Source organism: Oncorhynchus mykiss, chromosome 10, assembly GCF_057628025.1.
Source record: "Oncorhynchus mykiss isolate SJ-2025 chromosome 10, ASM5762802v1, whole genome shotgun sequence".
In the NCBI taxonomy this organism is placed as follows: Eukaryota; Metazoa; Chordata; class Actinopteri; order Salmoniformes; family Salmonidae; genus Oncorhynchus; species Oncorhynchus mykiss.
Window position 1 is genome coordinate 26,686,721 of NC_143031.1, and position 24,365 is coordinate 26,711,085.

Here is a 24,365-nt window from a genome sequence, read left to right on the forward strand (position 1 = left end):
CACCTGTCTATGTAAGGTCCCACAGTTGACAGTGCATGTCAGAGCAAAAACCAAGCCATGAGGTCGACGGAATTGTCTGTAGAGGTCCGAGACAGTATTGTGTCGGGGCACAGATCTAGTGAAGGGTAACAAAAAAATGTCTGCAGCATTGAAGGTCCCCAAGAACACAGTGGCCTCCATTATTATTAAATGTAAGACGTTTGGAACGACCAAGACTCTTCCTAGAGCTGGCCGCCAGGCCAAACTGAGCAATCGGGGGAAAAAGGCCTTGGTCAGGGAGGTGACCGAGAACCCGATGGTCACTCTGACAGAGCTCCAGAGTTCATCTGGAAAGACAACCATCTCTGTTGCACTCCACCAATCAGGCCTTTATAGTAGAGTGGCCAGACTAAAGCCACTCCTGAGTAAAAGGCACACATGACAGCCCACTTGGAGTTTGTCAAAAGGCACCTAAAGAACTCTCAGACCATGAGAAACAAGATCAAATCAAATCAAATCAAATCAAATTTTATTTGTCACATACACATGGTTAGCAGATGTTAATGCGAGTGTAGCGAAATGCTTGTGCTTCTAGTTCCGACAATGCAGTAATAACAAGTAATCTAACTAACAATTCCAAAACTACTGTCTTGTACACAGTGTAAGGGGATAAAGAATATGTACATAAGGATATATGAATGAGTGATGGTACAGAGCAGCATAGGCAAGATACAGTAGATGGTATCGGGTACAGTATGTACAAATGAGATGAGTATGTAAACAAAGTGGCATAGTATAGTATAAAGTGGCTAGTGATACATGTATTACATAAGGATACCGTCGATGATATAGAGTACAGTATATACGTATGCATATGAGATGAATAATGTAGGGTAAGTAACATTTATATAAGGTAGCATTGTTTAAAGTGGCTAGTGATATATTTACATCATTTCCCATCAATTCCCATTTTTAAAGTGAATGGAGTTGAGTCAGTGTCAGTGTGTTGGCAGCAGCCACTCAGTGTTAGTGGTGGCTGTTTAACAGTCTGATGGCCTTGAGATAGAAGCTGTTTTTCAGTCTCTCGGTCCCAGCTTTGATGCACCTGTACTGACCTCGCCTTCTGGATGATAGCGGGGTGAACAGGCAGTGGCTCGGGTGGTTGATGTCCTTGATGATCTTTATGGCCTTCCTGTGACATCGGGTGGTGTAGGTGTCCTGGAGGGCAGGTAGTTTGCCCCCGGTGATGCGTTGTGCAGACCTCACTACCCTCTGGAGAGCCTTACGGTTGAGGGCGGTGCAGTTGCCATACCAGGCGGTGATACAGCCCGCCAGGATGCTCTCGATTGTGCATCTGTAGAAGTTTGTGAGTGCTTTTGGTGACAAGCCGAATTTCTTCAGCCTCCTGAGGTTGAAGAGGCGCTGCTGCGCCTTCTTCACGATGCTGTCTGTGTGAGTGGACCAATTCAGTTTGTCTGTGATGTGTATGCCGAGGAACTTAAAACTTGCTACCCTCTCCACTACTGTTCCATCGATGTGGATAGGGGGGTGTTCCCTCTGCTGTTTCCTGAAGTCCACAATCATCTCCTTAGTTTTGTTGACGTTGAGTGTGAGGTTGTTTTCCTGACACCACACTCCGAGGGCCCTCACCTCCTCCCTGTAGGCCGTCTCATCGTTGTTGGTAATCAAGCCTACCACTGTTGTGTCGTCCGCAAACTTGATGATTGAGTTGGAGGCGTGCGTGGCCACGCAGTCGTGGGTGAACAGGGAGTACAGGAGAGGGCTCAGAACGCAACCTTGTGGGGCCCCAGTGTTGAGGATCAGCGGGGAGGAGATGTTGTTGCCTACCCTCACCACCTGGGGGCGGCCCGTCAGGAAGTCCAGTACCCAGTTGCACAGGGCGGGGTCGAGACCCAGGGTCTCGAGCTTGATGACGAGCTTGGAGGGTACTATGGTGTTGAATGCCGAGCTGTAGTCGATGAACAGCATTCTCACATAGGTATTCCTCTTGTCCAGATGGGTTAGGGCAGTGTGCAGTGTGGTTGAGATTGCATCGTCTGTGGACCTATTTGGGCGGTAAGCAAATTGGAGTGGGTCTAGGGTGTCAGGTAGGGTGGAGGTGATATGGTCCTTGACTAGTCTCTCAAAGCACTTCATGATGACGGATGTGAGTGCTACGGGGCGGTAGTCATTTAGCTCAGTTACCTTAGCTTTCTTGGGAACAGGAACAATGGTGGCCCTCTTGAAGCATGTGGGAACAGCAGACTGGTATAGGGATTGATTGAATATGTCCGTAAACACACCGGCCAGCTGGTCTGCGCATGCTCTGAGGGCGCGGCTGGGGATGCCATCTGGGCCTGCAGCCTTGCGAGGGTTAACACGTTTAAATGTCTTACTCACCTCGGCTGCAGTGAAGGAGAGACCGCATGTTTTCGTTGCAGGCCGTGTCAGTGGCACTGTATTGTCCTCAAAGCGGGCAAAAAAGTTATTTAGTCTGCCTGGGAGCAAGACATCCTGGTCCGTGACTGGGCTGGGTTTCTTCCTGTAGTCCGTGATTGACTGTAGACCCTGCCACATGCCTCTTGTGTCTGAGCCGTTGAATTGAGATTCTACTTTGTCTCTGTACTGGCGCTTAGCTTGTTTGATAGCCTTGCGGAGGGAATAGCTGCACTGTTTGTATTCGGTCATGTTACCAGACACCTTGCTGTCACGTTCTGACCTTTATTTCCGTTGTTTTGTATTTATTTAGTATGGTCAGGGCGTGAGTTGGGTGGGCAGTCTATGTTTGTTTTTCTATGTTTTGGGGCATTTCTATGTTTTCGGCCTAGTATGGTTCTCAATCAGAGGCAGGTGTCATTAGTTGTCTCTGATTGAGAATCATACTTAGGTAGCCTGGGTTGCACTGTTTGTTTGTGGGTGATTGTCTATGTTGATGGCTTGTTTCAGCACAGGTCTCATTTTGTAGCTTCACGGTCGAATTTGGTTTATTGTTTTTGTTACTCGTTTGTATAGTGTTCAGTCTTTCTTGATTAAAGATTTGCCATGGACACTTACCACGCCGCGTATTGGTCCTCAGATCCATCTCGTCTCTCCTCTTCAGATGAAGAGGAGGACAGCCGTGACAGAATCACCCACCAACCAAGGACCAAGCGGCGTGGTAGAAAACAGCGACGACAGCAGCAGCAGCAGCAGCAACAACAACAGCGGCCGGTATCACAGGACTCCTGGACATGGGAGGAGATACTGAACGGAGAGGGACCCTGGGCACAGGCTGGGGAATATCGCCGCCCCAAAGCAGAGCTGGAGGCAGCGAAAACTGAGCGGCGGCGATATGAGGAGGCAGCACGGCAGTGCGACAGGTACGAGAGACAGCCCCAAAAATTTTTTGGGGGGGGGCACACGAGGGGTGGAGCTAAGCCAGGTAGCAGACCTGCGCTCACCCCTCGTGCTTATTATAAGCAGCGCGATACTGGGCAGGCACCGTGTTATGCGGTTAAGCGCACGGTGTCGCCAGTACGTGTCCATAGCCCGGTGCGCTATAGGACAGCCCCCCGAGAGTGTCATGCGAGTGCGGGCATCGAGCCAGGGCGTATGGTGCCTGCTCAGCGGGTCTGGTCGCCGGTACGCAGTTTTGGTCCAGGGTATCCTGCGCCGGCTCTGCGTGCTGTGTCTCCGGGGCGCTGGGAGGGTGCAGTGCGTCCTCTGCCTGCGCTCCGCTCGTGCCGGGCGAATGTGGGAATGGAGCCGAAGGGAGAGGTGCGTGTAGTAAGCACTAGATCTCCCGTGCTTACCCACAGCCCGGTTCAACCTGTGCCTGCACTCTGGACGGTCCGGGCTAGAGTGGTTATCCAGCCTGGGGAGGTGGTGCCAAGGTTGCGCACCAGAGCTCCAGTGCTCCCCCACAGCCCGGTCCTTCAGGTGCCTCCTCCTAACCCCAAGCCTCCTGAAGGGCTCCCCAGCCTGGTGGTACCTGTGGCAGCCCCACGCACCAGGCTGTCTCTCTGTCTCCTCCCTGCAGGTGGTCCTGTCTGTCCGGCGCCGCTGCCGGAGTCTCCCGCCTGTCCGGCACCGCTGCCGGAGCCTCCCGCCTGTCCGGCGCCGCTGCCGGAGCCTCCCGCCTGTCCGGCGCCGCTGCCGGAGCCTCCCGCCTGTCCGGCGCCGCTGCCGGAGCCTCCCGCCTGTCCGGCGCCGCTGCCGGAGCCTCCCGCCTGTCCGGCGCCGCTGCCGGAGCCTCCCGCCTGTCCGGCGCCTCTGCCGGAGCCTCCCGCCTGTCCGGCGCCTCTGCCGGAGCCTCCCGCCTGTCCGGCGCCTCTGCCGGAGCCTCCCGCCTGTCCGGCGCCGCTGCCGGAGCCTCCCGCCTGTCCGGCGCCGCTGCCGGAGCCCCTCTGCCCAGAGCAGCTGTCTCTCTGTCCCGAGCAGCTGTCCCTCTGTCCCGAGCAGCTGTCCCTCTGTCCCGAGCAGCTGTCCCTCTGTCCCGAGCAGCTGTCCCTCTGTCCCGAGCTGCCCCTCTGTCCAGTGGGGTCATTGAGAGGGGTGGTCATGCTGAGAAAGCCACGGAGGCGGACAATAAGGCGGACTAAGACAATGATGAGGTGGGGTCCGCGTCCCGCGCCAGAGCCGCCACCGCGGACAGACGCCCACCCAGACCCTCCCCTATAGGTCAAGGTTTTGCGGCCGGAGTCCGCACCTTTGGGGGGGGGGTACTGTCACGTTCTGACCTTTATTTCCGTTGTTTTGTATTTATTTAGTATGGTCAGGGCGTGAGTTGGGTGGGCAGTCTATGTTTGTTTTTCTATGTTTTGGGGCATTTCTATGTTTTCGGCCTAGTATGGTTCTCAATCAGAGGCAGGTGTCATTAGTTGTCTCTGATTGAGAATCATACTTAGGTAGCCTGGGTTGCACTGTTTGTTTGTGGGTGAATGTCTATGTTGATGGCTTGTTTCAGCACAGGTCTCATTTTGTAGCTTCACGGTCGAATTTGGTTTATTGTTTTTGTTACTCGTTTGTATAGTGTTCAGTCTTTCTTGATTAAAGATTTGCCATGGACACTTACCACGCCGCGTATTGGTCCTCAGATCCATCTCGTCTCTCCTCTTCAGATGAAGAGGAGGACGGCCGTGACACTTGCCCTGATTAAAAGCAGTGGTTCGCGCTTTCAGTTTCACACGAATGCTGCCATCAATCCACGGTTTCTGGTTAGGGAATGTTTTAATCGTTGCTATGGGAACGACATCTTCAACGCACGTTCTAATGAACTCGCACACCGAATCAGCGTATTCGTCAATGTTGTTATCTGACGCAATACGAAACATCTCCCAGTCCACGTGATGGAAGCAGTCTTGGAGTGTGGAGTCAGCTTGGTCGGACCAGCGTTGGACAGACCTCAGCGTGGGAGCCTCTTGTTTTAGTTTCTGTCTGTAGGCAGGGATCAACAAAATGGAGTCGTGGTCAGCTTTTCCGAAAGGGGGGCGGGACAGGGCCTTATATGCGTCGCGGAAGTTAGAGTAACAATGGTCCAAGGTCTTTCCTCCCCTGGTTGCGCAATCGATATGCTGATAAAATTTGGGGAGTCTTGTTTTCAGATTAGCCTTGTTAAAATCCCCAGCTACAATGAATGCAGCCTCCGGATAAATTGTTTCCAGTTTGCAGAGAGTTAAATAAAGTTCGTTCAGAGCCATCGATGTGTCTGCTTGGGGGGGGATATATACGGCTGTGATTATAATCGAAGAGAATTCTCTTGGTAGATAATGCGGTCTACATTTGATTGTGAGGAATTCTAAATCAGGTGAACAGAAGGATTTGAGTTCCTGTATGTTTCTTTCATCGCACCATGTCACGTTAGTCATAAGGCATACGCCCCCGCCCCTCTTTTTACCAGAAAGATGTTTTTTCCTGTCTGCGCGATGCGTGGAGAAACCTGTTGGCTGCACCGCTTCGGATAGCGTCTCTCCAGTAAGCCACGTTTCCGTGAAGCAAAGAACGTTACAGTCTCTGATGTCCCTCTGGAATGCTACCCTTGCTCGGATTTCATCAACCTTGTTGTCAAGAGACTGGACATTGGCAAGAAGAATGCTAGGGAGTGGTGCGCGCTGTGCCCGTCTCCGGAGTCTGACCAGAAGACCGCCTCGTTTCCCTCTCTTTCGGAGTCGTTTTTTTGGGTCGCTGCATAGGATCCACTCCGTTGTCCTGTTTGTAAGGCAGAACACAGGATCCGCGTCGCGAAAAACATATTCTTGGTCGTACTGATGGTGAGTTGATGCTGATCTTATATTCAGTAGTTCTTCTCGACTGTATGTAATGAAACCTAAGATGACCTGGGGTACTAATGTAAGAAATAACACGTAAAAAAACAAAAAACTGCATAGTTTCCTAGGAACGCGAAGCGAGGCGGCCATCTCTGTCGGCGCTGGGCTGATGAAACAAAGTCAAACTCTTTGGCCTAAATGCCAAGCGTTACATCTGGAGGAAACCCATCCCTACAGTGAAGCATGGTGGTGACAGCATCATGCTGTGAGGATGTTTTTCAGTGCGGGGACTGGGAGACTAGTCAGGATTGAGGGAAAGATGAACGGAGCAAAGTACTGAGAGATCTTTGATGAAAACCTGCTCCAAAATGCTCAGGACCTCAGACTGGGGTGAAGGTTCACCTTCCAACAGGACAACATCCCTAAGCACACACCTATGACAAGGAAGGAGTGGCTTGAGTAGCCCAGCCAGAGCCCGGACTTGAACCCGATCTAACATCTCTGGAGAGACCTGAAAAACAGTGCAGCAACACTCCCCATCCAACCTGACAGAGCTTGAGAGGATCTGCAGAATGAGAGAAAATCCCCAAGTACAGGTGTGCCAAATTTGTAGCGTCATACCCAAGAAGACTCCAGTCTGTAATTGGTGCTTTAACAATGTACTGAGTAAAGAGTCTGAATACTTATGTCAATGTGATATTTTCATTTTTTTCTTTTGATACATTTGCAAAAATGTCTAAAATCCAATTTTTGCTTCGTCATTATGTGCGTAGATTGATGAGGATTTAAAACAAATCTAATTTAGATTAAGTCTGTAACGTAACTAAATGTGGAAAAAGTGAAGAGGTCTGAATACTTTCTGAATGCAATGTACACAAAATAGAAAATCCTAGGGGATTATCAGATAGATTCTAATTTCAGTGAGCTGTGTTCACAATAGTGCTGTTAGGACTAGCGATAAATACTATTTTAAAAGGAATAGTGTAATATGAACTGTTGGATGTGTGACAGACGTTGCTGTGCTTGCTTTATGGCGGGTATCAACTAGATTCAGATTCAGCTGCGGGCCAATTATTTCTTGAGCGGATGGTCGGGGGGCCGGGAGGTAAATACAAATAACTGCAAATTGATGCAAGAAGCCCAAACAGATATATTTGACAAAATATATAATAGTTTCAAACCTTGCTTGTGTTTGTATACAATCACATCTCTCTGTTATACGTGGCAATACTTGTGAACAGATTTCCAAAATTAAAATCACTTGGAGTTGATTTCCTGGTGTTTTTATATTTTTATAGTATTTTATGTCCAACAATGAAAATATATACAAAATAAATCATAGTATATATATAATATTTTGCTCAGAAAACTTTGGGGACCAAATAAAACCTTTAGCGGGCTGCCAGTTGGGGAACCCTGCTTTACAGTACATCTTCCTCGCTCATAAATCCTTACCGGTCCTTGATCTTGCAAACAGATGTAACTGCCCCTTTGACAATGCCTTAGCCTGCTACACCCTCGAAAAGTTAGAAATTTGATGGCACAGTGGAGGCATTTTAAGCGGAGGATTGAATTTACCAATCCAATTTGATAACACACTACACTGAACAAAAAATATAAATGCAACATGTAAAGTGTTGCTTCATGTTTCATGAGCTGAAATAAAAGATATTCCATATGCACCAAAAGCTTATTTATGTAGGATTTTGTGTACAAATTCGTTTACATCCCTGTTAGTGAGCGTTTCTCATTTGCCAAGATTGCTGGGGACAATAAAAGCCCACTCTAAAATGTGCAGTTTTGTCACACAACACAATGCCACAGATGTCTTTGAGTGTGCAATTGGCATGCAGACCGCAGGAATGTCTACCTGAACTGTTGCCAGAGAATTGAATGTTAATTTCTCTACCATAAGCGGCCTCAAACGTAATTTGAAAGAATTTGGCAGTACGTCCAACCGGACTCACAACTGCAGATCACGTGTAACTGCACTAGCCCAGGACATCCACATCCAGCTTCTTCATCTGCCGTAGATATCTCAAATTTTGAGGGAGCGTGCAATTGGCATGCTAACTGCTGGAATGTCTACCAGAGCTGTTGCCAGATAATTTTATGGTGATTTCTCTACCATAAGCCTCCTCCAACGTCGTTTTAGAGAATTTGGAAGTATGTCCAATCGACCTCCCCACTGCAGACCATGTGCATGGTGTTGTGTGGGCAAGTGGTTTGCTGATGTCAACACTGTGAACAGGGTTCCCCATGTGGCAGTGGGTTATGGTATAGGCAGGCATAAGCTATGGACAACGAACAAATTACATTTTATCGATGGCAATTTGAATGCACAGAGATATCGTGACGAGATCCTGAGGCTCATTGTCGTGCCATTCACCTGCCACCATCACCCCATGTTTCAGCATGTTAATGTACGGCCTCATGTCTGTACACAATTCCTGGAAGCTGAAAATACCCCAGTTCTTCCATGGCCTGCATACTCACCAGACATGTCACCCATTAGCATTCTGGATCGAAGTGTACGGCAGCTTATTCCAGTTCCCGCCAATATTCACAGCCAATTAAGAGGAGTGGGACAACATTCCACATGCCACAATCAACAGCATGATCAACTCTATGCAAAGCAGATGTGTCATGCTGCATGAGGCAAATGGTTGTCACGCCAGACACTGACTGGTTTTCTGATCCATCCCACAAACTTTTTTAAAGGTATCTGTGACCAACTGAGGCTGCAGCATACAGTTGAAGTCAGAAGTTTACAAACACCTTAGCCAAATACATTTAAACTCAGTTTTCACAATTACTGACATTTAATCCTAGTATAAATTCCCTGTCTTAGGTCAGTTAGGATCACCACTTTATTTTAAGAATGTGAAATGTCAGAATAAAAGAAGAGAGAATAATTTATTTCAGCTTTTATTTCTTTCATCACATTCCCAGTGGGTCAGAAGTTTACATGCACTCAATTAGTATTTGGTAGCATTGCTTTTAAATTGTTTAACTTGGGTCAAATATTTCGGGTAGCCTTCCACAAGCTTCCCACAATACGTTGGGTGAATTTTGGCCCATTCCTCCTGACAGAGCTGGTGTAACTGAGTCAGGTTTGTAGGCCTCCTTGCTCGCACATGCTTTTTCAGTTCTTCCCACAAATGTTCTATAGGATTGAGGTCAGGGCTTTGTGCTGGTCACTCGAATACCTTGACATTGTTTTCCTTAAGTAATTTTGCCACAACTTTGGAAGTATGCTTGAGGTCATTGTCCATTTGGAAGACCCATTTGCGACCAAGCTTTAACTTCCTGACTGATGTCTTGAGATGTTGCTTCAATATATCCACATAATATTCCTACCTCATGATGCCATCTATTTTGTGAAGTGCACCAGTCCCTCCTGCAGCAAAGCACCCCCACAACATGATGCTGTCAACCCCGTGCTTCACTGTTGGGATGGTGTTCTTCGGCTTGCAAGCCACCCCCAAACAATTCTATTTTTGTTTCATCAGACCAGAGGACATTTCTCCAAAAAGTACCATCTTTGTCCCCATGAGCAGTTGCAAAACGTAGTCTGGCTGTTTTTATGGCGGTTTTGGAGCAGTGGCTTCTTCCTTGCTGAGCGGCCTTTCAGGTTATGTCGATATATGACTCATTTTACTGTTGATATAAATACTTTTGTACCTGTTTCCAACAGCATCTTCACAAGGTCCTTTGCTGTTGTTCTGGGATTGATTTGCACTTTTCACACCAAAGTACGTTCATCTCTTGGAGACAGAACACGTCTCCTTCCTGAGCGGTATGACGGCTGCGTGGTCCCATGGTGTTTATACTTGCGTACTATTGTTTGTACAGATGAACGTGGTCCCTTCAGATGTTTGGAAATTGCTCCCAAGGATGAACCAGACTTGTGGAGGTCTACAATTTGTTTTCTTAGGTCCTGGCTGATTTCTTTGTATTTTCCCATGATGTCAAGCAAAGAGGCACTGAGTTTGAAGGTAGGCCTTGAAATACATTAACAGGTACACCTCCAATTGATTCAAATTATGTCAATTAGCCTATCAGAAGCTTCTAAAGCCATGACATCATTTTCTGGAATTTTCCAAGCTGTTTAAAGGCACAGTCAACTTAGTGTATGTAAACTTCTGACCCACTGGAATTGTGATACAGTGAATTACAAGTGAAATAATCTGTCTGTAAACAATTGTTGGAAAAATTACTTGTGTCATGCACAAAGTAGATGTCCTAACCGACTTGCCAAAACTATAGTTTGTTAACAAGAAATTTGTGGAGTGGTTGAAAAACAAGTTTTAATGACTCCAACTTAAGTGTATGTAAACTTCCGAATTCAACTGTATCTGTATTCCCAGTCATGTAAAATTCACAGATTAGGGCCTAATGAATTCATTTTAATTGAGTGATTTCCTTAGATTAACTATAACTCAGTAAAATCTTTTAAATGTTGCATGTTGCATTTATATTTTTGTTCAGTATATAACATATCCATTAAACACCACTCATCAGATTTCCAAAATTTACAAGCACTCTCCAGATTTGGTAAATTATTATGAAATCACTTATTTATCAAGGCACAAGTCAAGACCCAGATGCAGACACAGGAGGCAGATGGTTGGAGTCTTACAATGTTTAATAATCCAAAGGCGTAGGCAAGATAATGGTCATGGACAGGCAAAAAGGTCCAAACCAGATCAGGAGGTACAGATTGACAGACAGGCTTGTGGTCAAGGCAGGCAGAATGGTCAGGCAGGTGGGTACAGAAACAGTCCAGAAACAGGCAAGGGTCAAAACCGGAAGGACTAGAAAAAGAGAATAGCAAAAGGAGTACAGCGAAAACACGCTTGTCGATTTGACTAAACATACAAGACGAACTGGCACAGAGAGACAGGAAACACAGGGATAAATACACTGGGGAAAATAAGCCACACCTGGAGGGGGTGGAGACAATCACAGGAACAGGTGAAACAGATCAGGGCGTGACACTTATTAGTGTTTTGGCTAGACAGTAGGTCACCTTCATCAGAATGTGAGTGTCGCACTATTTGTAGCTGTTGTGCATGAAGAGAGATAAAGAGAGACTGATATCCATATGAAAAGAGAGTGACTCATGTCCAACCAATGGATAGTGTTCGAGAGGACATTATGGGCAGGAATGTTTAAGAAGAGAGACTTGAGGGGCAGATCATAACCCTTCAATACAATGACTATGTCATTAATTCATCAAACCTGGCCGATCTTGTTATGTGGCTGACAAGGTTCAGGATTTGATCTGGGGGGGCAGTATGATACCACATAGGAGAGGAAATGAGCCTGCCCGCCATAACGTATCAGAGACAGCCAGAGAGGTGGCAGGCTGAGGCTGCAGTCTAATATAAGGGGCCATCTGGTAGACAGTGCATGTACTTCTCACTTCCTCCCAGATGAGACACAATGTCTATTTATCTGAATCACCTAGGCATGATCCCCCTTTCCTTCGCAACAACTCTTAAACCATGGGTTTTCATAATGAAATGTCCTTGTTTGCTGGGGTTGACACACTGTTAGAATCTGGCTGATAGTGTGAGAGGTGTCCTTTTAGAAACTGCACATCTTTTTTGGTAACCTGCTGGCTCTGAGGCCATAGCTTGCATGATTCAAACCCAAGGAAGCCAAAAAAAAATGACACAATGAATTATGCCCTTAATTCATAACGGCTGTAATAGCTGTCCAATTAAGAGCCGCCGTCTCTGACCCGAGCCCTTCCTTTCCACTCGCTATCTTTTTACATTAAGTTCATTGCCACGGTCCCTCACTAAATCAGTAGAGTGAGTGCCACAAAGCCATTAATCAGCTGTGGCCACCATGCGAGGAGCCCTAGAACCAATCATATTGCTGTAGTGAGGCAGCCTCTTCCTCTGGCCCGGTAAATCCAGGTTCTGATTGTGCTACTTGTGACGCAGCGTCGAAGTCAAATAGATTTTCTCACAGCCCAGAAGTGACAGGAGATATCTATCTAACTCAGATACATTATCATGTACATGCTGCACAGTAGGCCTATATTAGTACATGCACAGTAGGCCTATATTAGTACATGCACAGTAGGCCTATTTTAGTACATGAACAGTAGGCCTATATTAGTACATGAACAGTAGGCCTATATTAGTACATGAACAGTAGGCCTATATTAGTACATGCTCACACACACACACACACACGCGTACAAGCACGCACGCACGCACGCACACACACACACAGGTAAAACACACACACATACACACAGGAAAGAAGACACAAAAGGTGGACTGCATATAGTACAATGTACTATGTAGATACTTTGCATATTTTTATTTATTTATTATAAGCTTAAATGTATCAAAGCAGTGCATTGTGCTCTTTCAGCAAAAACATATCTCACTTCCAGCCTCAAAAAGCTTGAATCAATAATCTGGTCATATCAAACTAATGACATTTTGACTGGAGCGGTTCAACTCTCGAGGGCCCTCAAGAACAAGCTGAATCTTGTTTGACATTTCCCCTAAGACCCTTATCAAAACGCCCATACGAACTCGGTCACTGCTTGAGAGGCCAGCCACTCTTGAATTAAATTATTGCCACTTGACATAAAGACAAAACACAATTTAATGGCCCAGTGGTGGAGAGAAGTTTTTCTTTGATCCCCAGTCTATAAAGCAGTGTGAGGAAATCACATCAAAGCCGATGAACAAGTGATGACTTTAGTCCATTAAGCCAAATGTCAGGCGATGTGTAAGCTTTGGCCCTTCAACCTAATGGTGGACAATGAGTTTAAACAACATGTTTAGAGAGAGACAGCTCGCGTGAGAGAGAGAGGAAAAACAGAAAGCGAGATGTACAGATTAATGCTTGAGAAAGAGCTGTCTCTGCCCCTATATATCAGGGGCAATCGTTCTGATGTGCCCGGTCTTCCCTTCTCTCATCCATTAAGGGAAAGATAATCACAGCTGGAAACAAGGTAATTCAAAGAGCTCTGCTTGCCTTCGCTATGAAAATGCTCTTGACTCAGCAGAAAGGAATTGGAAATGTCAAGTGAAAAGCCAGTCAGTCTTGTAATACAGGCAACAGATGCTCAACAAATAGCAATCCCAGAGAGACTCCTTCTATTCGCTCCCTCTCTTCCAGTCCCTTATGCTTGCCTATGGAGAGAAAACAACCAAAGTACAAAAACGTGATCATCTACAATGGATCACATGCTGTGGCATAGGTCTTTACAAACATTACATCCAGTGTATCCTTAGTAGCCCTCAAGCCTTAGGCTAACATCATGAAATGTGACGGCCTACATTGTGATACTCAGCCAAACAAGGAACAAATAGACACTTTGTAGAAATCCAAGACCTACATCACTAACTAACAAGGGCCTTTAACGTGATGCTCCAGAACTTTGGTATAATTTCAGTCATTAGTTTTGAAAGTGGTGCTCGCTCACGAGCCAAAACCCCTTTTTTAGTGTACGTCATCCAATTCTTACGATATGTAAAGTCCTGTAAAAAAAAAAAATACAAATCATGCACTATTGTATGAATTTATTGTGCTTAATATCCCAGACTGTATCTTTAATCTTACATTCTATTTTGGCTATTTCTGGAACATGGTTGCCCGATCTACAACTTTTCTCCTCCCTCTCTCAAGCACTCAGTGGGTAAGACCGCCTGGCTGTGAGCGGTGGCGTCACTAAATATTAAGTGGGCTCTGTATGAGTGCCTGCTGGAGACCAGTAATTAAATGCAGTCAAGTTGAGGGCACTCAATGGCAGGCACATTGGGCCTGAGCAAAGACTGTCAGGGCCAAGCCTCGCACCCGGCTCCAGTCCTCCTCATGCCTGGCTATGAACTGCTCACTGGCACCAGCACCTTGGACTACCAGCACCACACTCACAGAACATGAAGACACACTAACCTAGGGAGGAGAACAACACGCTGAGCATGCCATGGAAACCTGGAAAGATTTTGAGATTTCTCATTTGAGGAGCCAAAGGCTATGCTATGGCTATTTGTAGGCTTTAGGCTATATCTATATCACAGTTTGGGTGAGCTGCTTATCCTGGAAAGTTCACATTTACGCAAGAGGCTTAGACAGTCAGGCCTCACAACAACCTTTGGAAAGCATAAATATTAATGAGAGAAGAATACGGTGTCAGAGCGTAGCGCGATCATCTGCAAAGGACTCTGTCGCCTCATGCGACTGTTGCATGTTCAAAGCTGCGTTTGCTTTGGGAGCACCCTGAGATTTATGGGCGCCTCACGAACTCTACACGCACATCATCATCGATCACCTTTTGTGACATCAGCACTTTTAATATTAGCAGTTTTGTCCATAGAATTAATTTTATTTGTATGTTTTTTTCTGAGGGGGAAAAAATCCTGCGCTTTCACTAGGGAATATTATGAGCTCGAGCTGCAATGGTGTCCATGGCAACGCACAGCTCAATCCATCAAGTGCTAACAATGGCATAATACACTGATGCCAAATTCAAATTGGCGGGTGGCTTTAGGACCATGCAGAGCATGGCCCAGAGAGCGACTGCTAGCCTGCAGCCTTTTCTCTCACTTTTTAAAGGTAGAGACAATGCCAGTTTACTTTGCTGGTTAGCCACTTAGGCAGTGCACTGATTGCTTTGATTTTGATGTTGGCTTTGTTGTATTCTAATAACCAGGGGTTCATTGAATTGGGAATTGGGAGGTGGGGGAGCCTTCCTTTTTGATGACCTTTCGAAACCAAAAGCTATTTTATTGCTATTAAAGTATAGGTTGATATTTTAATTGATTTGCCCAGTAGGCTAATGCAATTTGGTTTTATGTATTGATATGAAAGTAAGCACAACTAAACAAATAACTATGTAGACTATTTCCCCAAAGACAATAATAATAGTAGGCTTTAACAAATGCGACAAATAGGACATAATGGCACCGGAGAGAATGGCGGCCATTTTACGGGCTCCTGACCAATTGTGCTATTTTGTGTCTTTTTTGCACTCATCTTAAAAAAAAATTGCTCATAATTTCCCCCCCATCGTTTTCTATGACAGAAAAGGGATTCTGGACATCAGTACAGCTATCACTCACCTCCATTTGGAGAAAGAAAATAATTATCGCAGACCAGGCAAAAATCCCGACTCAGAGAAGGACGTTATAGAGGCCGGCATGCGGGATACCTGACGAGACTACGTCGGAGACTGGGAAAATTGTCTCAACCCTCCATTCTATTTGCGAACGTGCAATCAATGGAGAATAAACTGTATGAGCTCCGTTCAAGACTATCCTATCAATGTGATCTGAAGAACTGTAATACCCTATGTTTCTAACGCTTAATTAACAAAGACATGGTAAATATAAATCTAGCTGTTTTTTTCTATACATCAGCAGGACAGAAGCTCAGAGGAGGAGGTGTGTGTCTCTTTGTTAACAACAGCTGGTGCCCAATCTCTAATATTGAGGAAGTCTCAAAGTTGTGCTTGCTTGAGTTAGAATAACTCATGATAAGCTGTAGACTACAGTATATACCAAGAGAGTTTTCATTTATATTTTTCATAGCTGTCTATTTACCACCACAAACTGATACTGGCACTAAGACCACACTCGAGGACCAAAAGCAAACAAGAAAATGTTCACCCAGAGGCGGAGTTCCTAGTGGTCGGTGACTTTAATGCAAGAAAACTGAAATCCGTTTTACCTCATTTCTACTAGCATGTCACCTGTGCAACTAAAAACAATAGATCACCTTTACTCCACACAGAAACCCATACAAAGCTCTACCTCACACTCCATTTGGCAAATCTGACCATAACCCTATCCTCCTGATTCCTGCTTACAACCAAAAACTCAAACAGGAGGTACCAGTGACACTCTCAATATGGAAGTGGTGGAGCGATGGAGCGGATGCTAAGCTACAGGACTGTTTCGCTAGCACAGACTGGAATATTACGGGATTCATACGAAGGCATTGAGGAGTTTACCACACCAGTCACTGGCTTCATTAATAAGTGCATTTACGACGTTGTCCGCACAGTGACCTACAGGTACATACAAATCCCAACCAGAAGCCATGGATCACAGGCAACATCCGCACTGAGCTAAAAGCTAGAGCTGCCACTTTCAATGAGCGGGACACTGGACCCTTATAGGAAATCCCGATACGAGAGACCTGGCAGTGTGGTGCCAGGAAAGCAACCTCTGCCTCATTGTCAACAAGGCAAAGGAGCTGATTGTGGACTACAGGAACCGGAGGGCCAAGCACACCCCCATCCATTTTGACTGAGCTGTTGTGGAACAGGTCGAGAGCTTCAAGTTCCTCTGGGTCCAAATACATCAACACAGTCGTGAAGAGGGCACGACAATGACTCTTCCTCCTCAGAAGCCTGAAATGATTCGGCATGGGCCCTCAGATCCTCAAAGTTATACAACTGCACTATTGGGAGCATCTTGACTGGCTGCATCATCGCTTGGTATGGCAACAGTTTAGCATCTGGCCGCAAGATGCTATAGAGGGTAGTTCATACGGCCCAGTACATCAATGGGGCTGAGCTCCCTGCTATCCAGGACCTCTATGCCAGGAGTCAGAGGAAGGCCCTAAAAATGAATTCCAAGTCATAGACTGTTCTCTCTGCTACCGCACAGCAAGTGATACCGATGCACCAAGTCTGGAACCAACAGGACCCGGAACAGCTTCTACCCCTAAGCTACAAGACTGCTAAATAGTTGGTTAAATAGTTAACCAATATATACCTGGAATATATGCATTGACCCTTTTTTCTTTATCCTCTTTTGACTCATCACATACGCAGTTACTGTTTATAATCTATCATGTTGCCTAGTCACTTTATCCCTACCTATACATTGCATTCGGGAAAGTATTCGGACTCTCTGACCTTTTCAAAATGTTGCTACATCACAGCCTTATTCTAAAATGGATCAAATAATTTTTTTCTCATCAATTTATACACCCCATAATGACAAAGCAAAAACAGAAATGTTAGCAAATGTATTAAAAATAAAAAACAGAAATAGCTTATTTACATAACTATTCAGAACCTTTACTTATGAGACTCGAAATTTAGCTCAGGTGCATCCTGTTTCCATTGATCATCCTTAAGATGTTTCTACAACTTAATTTGAGTCCACCTGTGGTAAATTGAAATGATTGGACATGATTTTGAAAGGAACAAACCTGTCTATATAAGGTCTCACAGTTGACAGTGCATGTCAGAGCAAAAACCAAGCCATGAGGTTGAAGGAATTGTCCATAGAGCTCAGAGACAGGATTGTGTTCAGACACAGATCTGGGGAAGGGTACCAACAAATGTCTGCTAACTTTTCTAAACTTCTTTCTGTAGGTCTACTTCATCCTCAACTTCTGCATGCATCCCTAATCCCTTCCTGTAGCCTACCTGTCCCTGTCATCTTCCTGACTTAAAATGTGATATTCTAACAGATCAATCTTGCAGGCAAAATGTAATTAAATATTGCTAAGTTATTTAGCTATAATGTAGATGTTTTATATAATGAGCACCCAGATACGGAAACTGCTGCATAGGCAAAACAATAATGTAAAACAGTGACAAGCTGGCCCGGGATAAATTTGCTACTATGTTCCAATATCAATGTTCTCGGAGCTAACAAGGTGACATGTAAAGAGCCTTAGCTCCCTTTAAAAAGGCATGTGTAGATTTTCCATTTTTATTTTGTGATTTTCTGCATTCTTTGGTCAAGTTTGTTTGTCTTCATGTGTCCTTGTTGATTGTATGCCTAAGTAAGTCCTTTGCTATAGGCCAATGCCTTTTATTTCAATGCATGTGTACTGGGGCGCAGGAGCAACTCTGACATTGAGGGGGACACATTTTGTTAGGGAAGTCTGGGGGCATTCCCCCGCATTTTTATTTTATAGCAAGATTTAAATGCTTATTAACCTGCTATCATTTCATCAGAGGTCATATATGATCATTCAGAATGATTTACCCTATGACAGATCATCAGTCTATGAACTCTGTGAGCTTGGAGAGACACTTCTCACTAACTTACCTGTTTGTTTGTGGCCTCTCTCTCTCCCTCTCTGCCTGTCTGTCTGTCCGTGGGTATCATCATGGCTGCCTCTCTCCTGCATGAAGTTAACACATGCAATATACCCACTACACCAGGGATGGGCAACTTTGATGGGGATGGAAGCCACTAAAAAATCTGAATTCACCATGAGGGGCCGCAGTGGCTCTTGGGTCTGCTTACCCACATCCATACCCACAAATTCAGTCAGAGCCAGCTCTAGCCTTTTGGGGGCCCTAAGTAAAATTTTGTGGTGGAGCCCCTCCCACCTTGCGAGCAAGACAGTGACAATATATCCACAGAGGAAGTGATCAGAGCAGTTGCAATTTGGACGGAGTCTCAGTTCAAGAACAAGCAAATGTATATCCCGTGCCTGGCTCGTCATTCAAAATGTTAAGGTGGTCTTAGAATAGGTAGGGCGCTTGGGTCTAGAAAAGATTAAAGGGATTAAACTAGCAAAAGAGTGGGAACGTACAGTAACATCCTCTGCCACCAACGTAAAAAAAACGATATTTGTTCTACTGCCTAATTGAAGTCTTAAAACTTCATTAGCATACTGGTTTTTGTCCAGAATTTTGGATGACTGACATGCCCAAAGTAAACTGCCTGTTACTCAGGCCCAGAAGCTAGGATATGCATATACTTGGTAGCATTGGATAGAAAAAAATTGGATTAAAATCATGTCTGTGAGTATAACAGAACTGATATGACAGGCGAAAACCCGAGGAAAAGCAAATAGAAAGGACCCAGGTTGCAGTTCCTATGGCTTTCACTAGATGTCAACAGTCTTTAGAAAGGGTTTCAGACTTGTTTTTTTTTAATTAACAAGAAGTTGGAAGAACTACAAGGTGTCTCTCATTAGAAAAGTTGTCTTGTTGGCGCCTGAATGAGGTGTGTGCTCTTCGTTACTTATCTTCCTTATTGAACATACTATTCTCCGTTAATATTATCGTTAATTTAGATATTAGAGTATCTGGGGATTACTTAGAAACATCGTTTGACTTGTTTGGAGGAACTTTACTGGTAACTTTTTGGATTTGTTTGTATGCATTTTGAAGGAGTGGTTTACTGAGATCATTGACACCAACTAAACTGACTTTTTTGGATATAAAGAAGGACTTTATCGAACAAAACGACCATTCATTGTGTAGCTGGGACCCTTGGGATTGCAAACAGAGAAAGATCTTCAAAGGTAAGTGATTTATTTAATCGCTATTTGTGATTTTGTGACGCCTGTGCTGGTTGAAAAAGTATTTTGGTGTGGGGCGCTGTCCTCAGATAATCGCATGGTAGGCTTTCACCGTAAAGCCTTTTTGAAATCTGACAGTGTGGTTGGATTAACAAGAAGTTAAGCTTTTAAATGATGTATGACACTTGTATTTTCATGAATGTTTAATATTACGATGTTTGTATTTTGAATTTCGCACCCTGCAATTTCACTGGATGTTATCGTAGGTGTCCCGCTAGCGATTCCTTCGCCAAAAGAGATTAAAAATCATATGAAATTCGGGTCTGTGCATATAGTGGGTCTTCTGCCGTGACATCTAAAAATGATTCTGTAATTGATATCTTGAAAATTAGGCTATAAGAAATTCTGACTTGTGTAAACCCAACCGCTATACTCGAGTATGTGGGCATACTATAGGCTATGCGTATGTTCTGCAGTGACGTCTAAAATGCTTCTAATTAATCAGCACCTTGGAGAGCGCTGTCCATTTCACCACCATAGATAGAAGGCTACTTGGCAGTTCACTGTCTGCTGCGCTGCTACATTGAGTTTGTCACTTTTTTTCACAGAGTGAGTGCGAAAGGGGTGGGGGGGGGGAGTTATCCGGGGGGCTTTGAGGTACCGGAAGCTCCCAATTTACAAATGAATTACTGGGGGCAACCTCCAGTCCCCCCGGCTCCTACACCACTGCATGTGTATGATTTATCTGGCATAGTTTGCTTTCATGGTCAGCTGTTTAATGCACTAGTTACTTTCACATTTAAGTCGGCATTTGAAGTCAGCCTTGTTGTGACTAGATAGCATGTGTTATCTATTTCATGTTGCACTGAATGCGTTGTTCCACAAGTAAGTGAGTCAATTTATGCTTGAGTAGTGGTTGACATTGTACACGCAGTTCCACATACAGTACCTTTAAACCTAATATTGCGGTGATAATTAATGGCTGGGGTGATTTTTTTGTTGTTTTGCTGTTCTCGAAATAGCAAATTTTCTTGGTGTAGAAATGCAGTAAATGAGCATCAACTTAAAAAAGTATCCTTGGTTTTCAGTTAAGTCAACATACATGGTACTCCAGTCCACAAAATCATATCAACCATTTAAAATGCATTCTATCTGTCCTGCTAGCCTACATGTGAAGGCATAGGATATATGCTTGGGAGAAGCAACCATAACTTTCATTTAGGCTAGACTACATGTTTCCTACATGCCTGACAAAGCAATATGACAGCCTGATAAGTCGACCCATGATGTTCTAATAACAGCCTATCCAAGACAAACAGCATTCAGGCTACATTACCAGGCCTGCTTGTAGCATATGCTTATGCATAGCACTTTAAACTGGGGATAGTCAAGACGTTTTATGATTTAAAACATGTATTGCTGACGTAGGAAGGAAGTGTAAAGATAAGAGTAAGAGCATGCGCTTTTTCGCTGTCCAAGGTCCTGAAACTGTTCCCACGATTTCAGTGAGCTATTGGAGAAGTGCTGTAAATTCACGTGTGCGCTTTTGTCCATTTGCTAAATGTGTCGGGCAACTGCAATAGTAAGTGAGAAGTAGAACATGCACACCTATGATGAAGTTGCCAGGTGCAACATGTGCAACAACAACTTGCAACAAGTTTCTGAAAGTTGGTGGACCAAAACAGCTTATTATTGTAAGTAAAATCGTAAAGTGACAATTTAGCCTACATGTTATAGGCCCTAGCAGCGTAGTTCAATTATCCTCCGCTGAACCAGTATCATTGCGTTAGAGACCTGTCTAACGCCCGGAAAGTTCAGATTCAAACTCCCATTCACCATATCTCTATGCATTATAATGTCCAAATAGGTTTGGTGATCACCAAATATGGAGTTTCTCTGAGAAACTATATTCATTTACCCCTACTACGGCCGGGATGTATTTCCAAAAAAAGGTCTAAATAAAAATGTACAGGCAAGCTAAAAAAAAAGCATATTTGGCACTAATTACTGCCACAAACTGGTTGGAAGTCTACAACAGCTCAATAAGCGACATCGGAGGTGCCGAAGAGCCATTTTTTCGGGTTACTTGTACATTTTTATTTATAGCATACCTTTTTTGGAAGTAGCCTACGGTAGTAAATAATTATTCAACGAAACTCCATTGCCTATTTGGTGATCAACGAACGTAGTTTGACATTATAGGCCCTAACGCTTGCAGAGCTGGTGAATGGGAGTATGAATCTGAGCTTTATGGTCGTTAGAGAGGTCTCTAACACACAGGGACTGGTTCAACCCTCCGCGCCTGCTTTCTGGGTTAAGTCACGTTACAAGTAGGACGACCTGCAGGCTACCTAGGTGGCCTAGGTAAGCCATTCAACTCAATGTTAGCCCATCTCTGAAACATCAGCCCATTTACGTAGCCTATGTTGTCAATCACTATAGATGTTACGGGTATGCTAGCTAATCGCTTTAGATTTTTTTTCCAGGTGTAACGAATGCACCTGAGTAAGTTAGTTAGGAAATCACTGTGGGCTAGTGGAAATGTTTTGGTAAACTGCGCCGTCGCAGAACGGCAACAGACTGGAGCTTAGCCTATAGCCTAAAAAAACATACTTTTCTCAATATATGATAGCCTAGACTAAGCAACAGGCTTTGCTCACAATACTCGTTTCACTCACCCGGCTTCTTTCCTATGAAGATAACTTGTGTGTCAGAATTGTTCCCCTTTTCGTTCCCAAAACAGACCCTATCGTTTTTTTTTCTTCAGCGCGGTGTGCGAGCGCTCTACCTTTCGCTTTGTTCTGCCATCGAACCGATCCCCTTTCAGCGAGAAAGCTGCGCGCACGATGCATGGTTTTGAATGTGAGATATCCACGTCTCCACGTCGCCATGGAGATGGAGGGAGCTCTTTATCCAGAATAGAATAGGTATCGCTTTTTTTTTTACCGACAATGCTTCACCACGCCGGCCCCTTCAGCATTTTCTTTGGCTCCAAAATGCTCTATTGTCTTGATCACAAATTTTTACGAGAAATGATTCTACCTATGGTCGCTCTGCACTCATGCATGCCACGCAATATAATAATCGTATATTCTAGAACATCAAGAAATGTAAGCGCTGTGTTTGTAAGAACAAGACGCAGTTTAATGGAAACTGCAATTACTAACAATGACATGTTTTTTATGGTACACTAACATTATTAGAAAGGTTGACAATACAATTAACTCAGAGACTTCAAGGAAGATAAAGTGCTTAATATGCAGTGGAAAATAGGCCTATGGGCTAAATAGGCTACACAGATGTAGACTGTTAGAGTACTTTTTTGACTGATTCTTCTGATAACATACACACAATTATTCAATTAGCTTGCTGTTAATAATGTCTGAGAAATGAGAATTAAAGGATATCAGAGCATGTGGAAACCCTCTGTAGATTCCACTGTTCCCTATTCACGTGCCTTTAGTTCATGTTATTAACAATCGAGTTGTCATGATTTCAAATTCAAAGCGTGCACCGACAGTTGCTTTTTCCCGAAAAAAAAAAGCATTAGGCTACGACTTAAATTCATAGATAGCTCGATACTCTCGTGCACTTGGAAAAATTAGGAAAGATAAAACGGGAGCACGGTGCAATGTGTTATGCAATCCCCCACTCCCCCTTGTATTATCCGTAATTTCTCAGTCACCACAAAACCAGTCTAACGTGCAGAAGAAAAATAATACATTTACATAGCCTACCTTGTTAATAGACGCCGCTCTTAATAATTCATTATGTTTAACAATTACACCTGGTTCCCGATGGTTGTCGTTTAACACAGGGGCGAGGAATATGAGTTGCTAATTTCACATTTCACCCTTCATCTTGTTGAAACATCCATCTCCTGTCATTCTGTCATGTCCCCTTCTTTTGAGCTCGACCAAGTAGGAAGATAGAGAGAAAGGGCGAAAAAGAGTGTCTTTGAGTGAGCGAGAGTGCAGGCTATTTGTGTGTGAAGAGAGAGGGGGGAGAGAGAGAGAGAGAGAAAGAGAGAAAGAAAGAAAAAAAAAAGAAAGAAAGAAAGAAAGAAAGAAAGAAAGAAAGAAAGAAAGAGGGACCGAGGGGGAGGACTTCAAATAGATGAGATCCAGGTTGTTTTGTATGTATGGACAGAGCTGTCAATGTAATAGTAAGGAAGAGTAGGCTATTGAGGAAATCACAGAGGGTCTGTGGAAACAACCCACCCGGGAGGTATAACGCAGGTCAAAGATCAGACAAGAGGACGTCATCAATAAGTCATTCAAATACAGAAGAAACAGATAATTTCACATTAGTGTATAGTAGGCTGAATATATGCCATGCAACTGAAAACAGTGCCACATACTGGAAATGCAAACGCAAACATTTAAATATTTTTCTGTATCTCTCACTGCATGTTGGACTGTAAGGTTAGACCAGACAAATGTTTGCTGAAATCATTATTGCATCTTCACAGACAGGCTACTTTAGTGGTGCTAATATACTGTGTCATCAGAAGATAGCATGTCATTCATTCATTATGTTGTGCACAAATGATCTAAATGGCCTCTGCTTGGCAGAAACAAAATAATAAGCTAAAATAATAAGAGGATCTCTTTTTACACACTATGTTTATTAGATGAAAGAGCATTTGTGGGCTGTCACTCATAGATTAGGACAATGGCTGTTCCTTAGTTTGGTTCTGGGGACTGATGGAGTGATGACACTAAAGAGCATGTAGGTTCCAAAAGACACAGGAGTCATGGTTAGCTGAGTTTAATACATGACAAAATACAAATGGCTATTGCTGTGTATAAAACAAAAGCTCCAAAGAAAATGTCATCCCATGGGTCTTTCCGGAACTGCTACCTGTAACACAACTCTCTCCAA

General features: G+C 44.3%; 1 protein-coding gene across 2 annotated transcripts in view; it reads right to left on the reverse strand.

Moving 5' to 3' along the window:
• The window catches only part of LOC110533559 (potassium inwardly rectifying channel subfamily J member 6), a 105,691-nt gene extending 82,071 nt beyond the window's left edge, over positions 1–23,620 (reverse strand). Inside the window, exon 1 of one of the 2 annotated variants that reach the window (XM_021617892.3) lies at positions 23,219–23,620. The gene's annotated coding sequence lies outside the window, so the exon portion shown is untranslated. Of the gene's footprint in view, positions 1–22,159; positions 22,356–23,218 lie in introns of those variants that run through there. The other variant, XM_021617893.3, reaches the window with a different exon arrangement.
• Positions 23,621–24,365: the final 745 nt, after the last annotated feature.